This window comes from Triticum urartu, chromosome 2 (genome assembly GCF_003073215.2).
Source record: "Triticum urartu cultivar G1812 chromosome 2, Tu2.1, whole genome shotgun sequence".
Lineage (NCBI taxonomy): Eukaryota > Viridiplantae > Streptophyta > Magnoliopsida > Poales > Poaceae > Triticum > Triticum urartu.
The window spans coordinates 393,306,747-393,312,746 of NC_053023.1; positions in this window are offsets into that span (position 1 = coordinate 393,306,747).

Genomic DNA, 6,000 nt, shown 5'->3' on the forward strand with positions numbered 1-6,000 from the left:
TAACCGTTCGTCTCTTTCTTTTCGTCGGATTTATTCCGCGATCGCGATCTCAGATCCGATCTTCGTTCTAGTCTTTCTTCCCGCTCGTTTGTCGGAATCAGGTGATTCAAGCGCCTGGAGTTTCGTTTCGAAACCGCCGTTCCGACTAATCAACTTAAACAAGTTTTTGCTACGGTAAAATTTAACCTAGTTTCAACTTGCTAGAACCGAGTTGTTTTCTTCCGCCGTTTGTTTTCCGTTTCTTTGTTCGGTTTTTTCTTTCTTTGCAACCGGAGTTCTTAAGTTGAACTTTCTGGTTCGTTCTCTCGTTCGAGTTTTACCTGTGCATTAGATGAGTACTTATTGTGTGCTTGTTGTTTGTCTGCGATAGACTACCCGGATTGCGCCGCTTGTTACTTCGAAACCCTAGGTCTCGCGGATCATCATCAAGGCAAGTAACACTTTGATCATACCTTTTCTACAACCCAGTTTTATTGCATTAGATCAATCCTCTCACATTGCATGATTAGGATCTAATTAAATTGTGGGATGGGAAGTAGATGAGGTAGTACCTATTACCCGTTTATTATGAAACCTTTGGGAGCTACTTCTACGCTTGCTATTTATGCCATGCTATGCTAGTAGACGTGGATTGGGTGAGTGATATCCATGATAGATGTGAGTTGATAATTTTAATGGTTTATCTAAGGTGGCAACTTAAACACACATTGGGTGGATTGAGGCACCTGATGTCTATCAGGACTTGCCTGTTTTTTTGGACCGCCACCCAGGCTCAAAGGGATCATAAGATCTTTCATGCTAGAAACTTCCGTGTGCAGCCACAAGCCATTATGGGCTCTGGCATAGTTGACTAAGTCGTGCGAACTCTTACAGGGTAGACTAGCAGATGTAGGGGAAAGTGTGTACGGTCTACCCAATCGTAAGGTGCTAGCGCTTCTGAAAGACTGTGTCTCGGTCATCCGTCTTCTCAAACACCATGTAGTGCGAGAAACCAAACGGAGGCGATCGAGTCTTGTGGGGAAAAGTGCGCAAACCTCTGCAGAGTGTACAAACTAATCATGATTAGCCGTGTCCCCGGTTATGGACAACTTGAGTATCTAGTACTTGAATATCATGTGAATCTCATCATGTTACTTCTAATTAATGTTGTTGGGTTTTAATTACTTAATTGGGATCGGAATGCTGTCAACCATTCTCGATGTTTAACAACTACCATGATAGTTAAATAAATTTATTCCTTTGCAGTAGGGAAAAATTGGCTTTACGCAAAACTGTAACCATAGAGCTTTCCACCAGCCATATATGCATGTAGTATAGCTGTTTCATTCCATTACTCTCTATGTGTTACATTGCCAGCATATTCCATGTGCTGACCCGTTTTCGGGCTGCAACTTTCATGTTGCAGACTTTTCAGACGACGAGTAAGGTGCTTTTAGGTCGTGGTTCTATACTCAGTGATGCCGTTGGAGTTGATGGACCCATTTATCTTCAGTCTTCCGCTGTTATCGACACTAGATGGCCTTAAGCCATATTTATTGTAATAAGTTCTCTTTTGAGACAACGATGTAATAAGTGTGTGATTGCCACTCTGCTATAAATCCTTCGATGTACTGTGTGGTGTCAGCATTACTGATCCAGGGATGACATCTGAGCACAGAGCGCTTGATCCATTCGGGTCGGGTCGTGACAGTTTCCGGAAGCGACGAAGATGAACCGTGTGCGATAATGAACGAGCAAAATTGTAAGGGAAGACAAATTTGTGTTGTCGTTTGTCGTTGAGCTCTTGAATACCACCGCACTATATGGCTTCCCGGTCCCTCTGTCCCAAAGCTCTCTCCAGGCGTCGTCCATGGCACCGCGACACACAGTAACTGGTAAGGAAGCGATGGCATCCCGCCGCACCGCGTTCCTCGCCGCCCGCGACCGCACACATGGTAAGGAAGCGATGGCATCTCGCCGCACCGAGATCATCGCCTCCGGCGGCCAGACAGTTACATGGGCGGACTTTGAGGCTGCCATGGCCGAATGGGTGGTGGATCTAGAGGCGGCCAAAGCCGCACAGAAGAAGCGGAAAAGGCAGAAAGCAATCAAGAAAAGAGAGTCCCGCCGCCGCAAGAAAAAAGAGGCTGCACGCCGTGGTGAGGAGAGCTTGGCGGAGATCGAAGCACGGTGGGCTGCCGCCTACAAGGCCAGGGAGGAGAACACCGGCATCTGGCTAGCATGCCCCGATGGGAGCATGTGAGAAGTAGTTTAAGTTTGTAGTATTAGAGCAAATTACCGGTAGTAATTTAAGTTTGTAGTATTAACGTACAATGTCGGTAAGAGCATCCTTTGAGTTTCCCCTGCCCAAGTTTCAAGTTTCGTAGTGAAATTTTCATTAGGCGCATGATTTCAGAATTTATTCCTCCAACCACATCCCCACCCATCAAATTTACTCAGTATCTCTCCCCCCATGCCTCCCCCTACCGGCATCTCAAACCACCACCCCCGCAACCACAGCTTCAACCACATCTACGTTCTGCTCGGATCCAGTTAGGTAACCCATCGATCTCTATCATGGCCCCGACCTGTTTGCTTAAATGGCGCCTGCGAAACATCATCATGTCTCCAAATCCCCACCGCCAGGAGCTGATGGCGGTCCATGGTGCGATGGCCGCTGTGCATGTTGACCCGGAGGAACACCTCGCCTCCGCCGCCGCCGACATGGTACAGGCTCTGGTCCAGATGAAGTGCCCCAGCGACTACCCCCCAGGATTTAACAGGTAAGACTTGACCAGCTAAATCTTACCAATACCACTTGTAATGGCTATGTTTTTTACGGCTGATGTATTAAGCATGTTCATGCCTTGTTTATTTCAGTACTACACACTGTGTGATGTTCAGATATTACCGTGTCCAGCTCAATTTCACGAATACCAACAACAAACTTACAATACATGACTCAGGATATCACTAGAGATGCTGCTCATTTGCTATTTTAGTGGATGCTAACCCTGTTGTACTTAACATGCCTGTCCATGTACTTACGCAGGGTCATAACGCGATGCTGTTTTTGCCGTCGAGGTTAGCTGCATCCCATGTCTTACAGTATTTCACATCATTTGTGCAATTGCAGTTTAACTTCTAACCATTTACTGGTTGCCTGTAGGTACACATGTCAGTGGCACTGATCACGCTTCGACCCGGAGGAACAGCTCGCCTGCCGCCGCTGACTTTGGGCGCTCTGGCCAAGATGAAGTGCCCCAGCAACTACCTCTCAGGACTTACCAAGTATGTACTCACCAGTTCAATCTTACCAATACCAGTTGCAATTAATGGCTATGTTCTGTACGGTCGATGTATTAAGCATGTTCTAGTAAACATGCCTAACACGTTTTTGCTACTTTCCCTACCTTTTTATAGACATCTGGGCCATTCTCTGCTCTGGCAGCACCTGCCTTGTGATGTTTAACTATGCCAATTGCATTTTTATCAGTACCGGTTTCAATGTCTATTAAGCCTTGCAATTAACAGTTGAATCCATTTTTAATAGTTGTATTTCAATGGCTACAAACTTACAAAACATGACTTAGGATGCTGTTAAGCCTGTTGCAATTAATAGTTGTATCCATTTTTTAATCTGTCCATTTGCTACCATGCTACTCTCCGAATGAAGATATACTAGAGATGCTGCCCCATTTGCTATTTTTGGTGGATGCTAACCCTGTTTGTACTTAACATGCTTGTCCATGTACTTACGCAGGGTCATAACGGCCGATGTTGTTGTTTGCCGTCGAGGTTAGCTGCATCCCATGTCTTACAGTATTTCACATCATTTGTGCAATTGCAGTTTAACTTCTACCATTTACTGGTTGCCCTGTAGGTACACATGTCAGTGGCACTGATCCACGCTTCGACCCGGAGGAACAGCTCGCCTCCCGCCGCGGACTTTGGCGGGCTCTGGCCAAGATGAAGTGCCCCAGCAACTACCTCTCAGGACTTACCAAGTATGTACTCACCAGTTCAATCTTACCAATACCAGTTGCAATTAATGGCTATGTTTTGTACGGTCGATGTATTAAGCATGTTGTAGTAAACATGCCTAACATGTTTTAGCTATTTTCCCTACCTTTTTATAGACAACTGGGCCATTATCTGCTCTGGCAGCACCTGCCCTGTGATGTTTAACTCTGCCAATTGCACTTTTATCAGTACCGGTTTAAATGGCCATTAAGCCTATTGCAATTAACATTTGTATCCATTTTTAAAAGAGTTGTATTTCAATGGTATAAACTTACAAAACATGAATTAGGATGTGTTAGCCTGTTGCAATTAACAACTGTATCTTTTTTAATCCGTCCTTGGCTACCGGTGCTACTCTCTTTAATGAAGTATATCACTACATGCTGCCGTTTTAATTACCATTTGCTATTTTTGGTGATGTTAACATGTTGTAGTTAACATTGGCTTTCAATGTACTTACACAGGGCTACAATGGGCGATGTTGTTGTTTGCCGTCGAGGTTAGCTGCATCCCATGTCTTATACACCATCTATTCCTAAATATAAGTATTTTTAGAGATTCCAATATAGACTACATAAGGAGCAAAATGAGTGAATCTAGATTCTAATCTAAACTATATCTATAATTCTATATACATCCGTATGTAGTTCATATTGAAATCTCAAAAAAATACTTGTACTTAGGAACATAGGTAGTTTTATTTTACATCATTTGTGCAATCTCAGTTTAGCTTCTAACATTTACTGGTTTCTTGTAGGTACATATATGAGGGGTACTGATCCACGCTTCGATCCCTTATGCGTATGGGGCAATGAGATATTCATGAACAAGAGTCAAGTGAGGAACTAGAAAAGAATTGTTAGCGAAAGAAACAGGTGATTGGAATTAAGCTCTTTATTTACACTTTGTCCAAGACAACAGTGAACTTTAGGATGGTAAGTAATGTGTTGCCTTTTCCCCCTTCCCACAACAAGTTACTCTATTAGACCTTAGTATCTGATTTTTTTTCTTTTCAGTGGTTTCCGAAGCTATTTACTGATGATTACCTTGCGAACTACATGAACGGAGTGGAGGCAACTAAGGTTAAAGTATATAATTCATGCCACCATGATAATTCTCTAGAAGTCTTCCTGAAGGCGGTGAAGGATGGGCGGGCGATCATCACAAGGGGTTGGACAAAAGTGGTTTCGTGCCTATGGCATGCAGGAAGGCACATTATGGGCATTCCGCTTCTTCAACACCATCGGCAGTCAAAATGATTTACACTTGTCTCTTCACCTTTACCGCCTTTAATATTGCGGTTCATCATAGTTAATTGCTGCCTAATCCTGTAATTACTGAACATATTGTACAATTTTATTTATGGATTTGTTGTTGAACCATTGTGCTGAGAATTTGAATTGCACGTTTCATATTTCAAAATTTCCAATTCGAATAATAAATTACAGGCAAAAATAAAAATATACAGGAGCTAATAAAATAATGTGCACATGGGTTAGAAAGAAAACAACGTGTGCGATGTAAAAAGAGAACAAGACGGTCATGGAACTTTGCAAAGTTCTGGCAGTAAAAGCGCTTGTGATGGATAGCCCAATGCCACACAGTTTTCTTCATCAAATCGTGTGTGATGTAGTTGATAAAAGCAAACAGTTAACCAGGCAGAGCTGTGTGATAGTTACACCTTTCACACACGAGCCTATACATAAAACTGTGGGATGTACATACGAACGGAAATTTAGCGGGGACTTAATGTGGGATGTACTTGTGACCGACAATTTCGCCTGTATAATTGTATTTTTAGCTCTACTGTATCGTATTTCCATATTTGAGCGCTCCGGTTCGCACACGACCTCATTTTGCCGAGCGTGTGTGCCAGGAGGGATATCCCCGAACGGTTTTCTGGGTCATGGGAAGGACCCCCCTATGCTATCACTCACTTGGCGACGGTTCCGAACACCATCGCGGAAAGGGGTTAAAAACCGTTTGTATAGCACAACG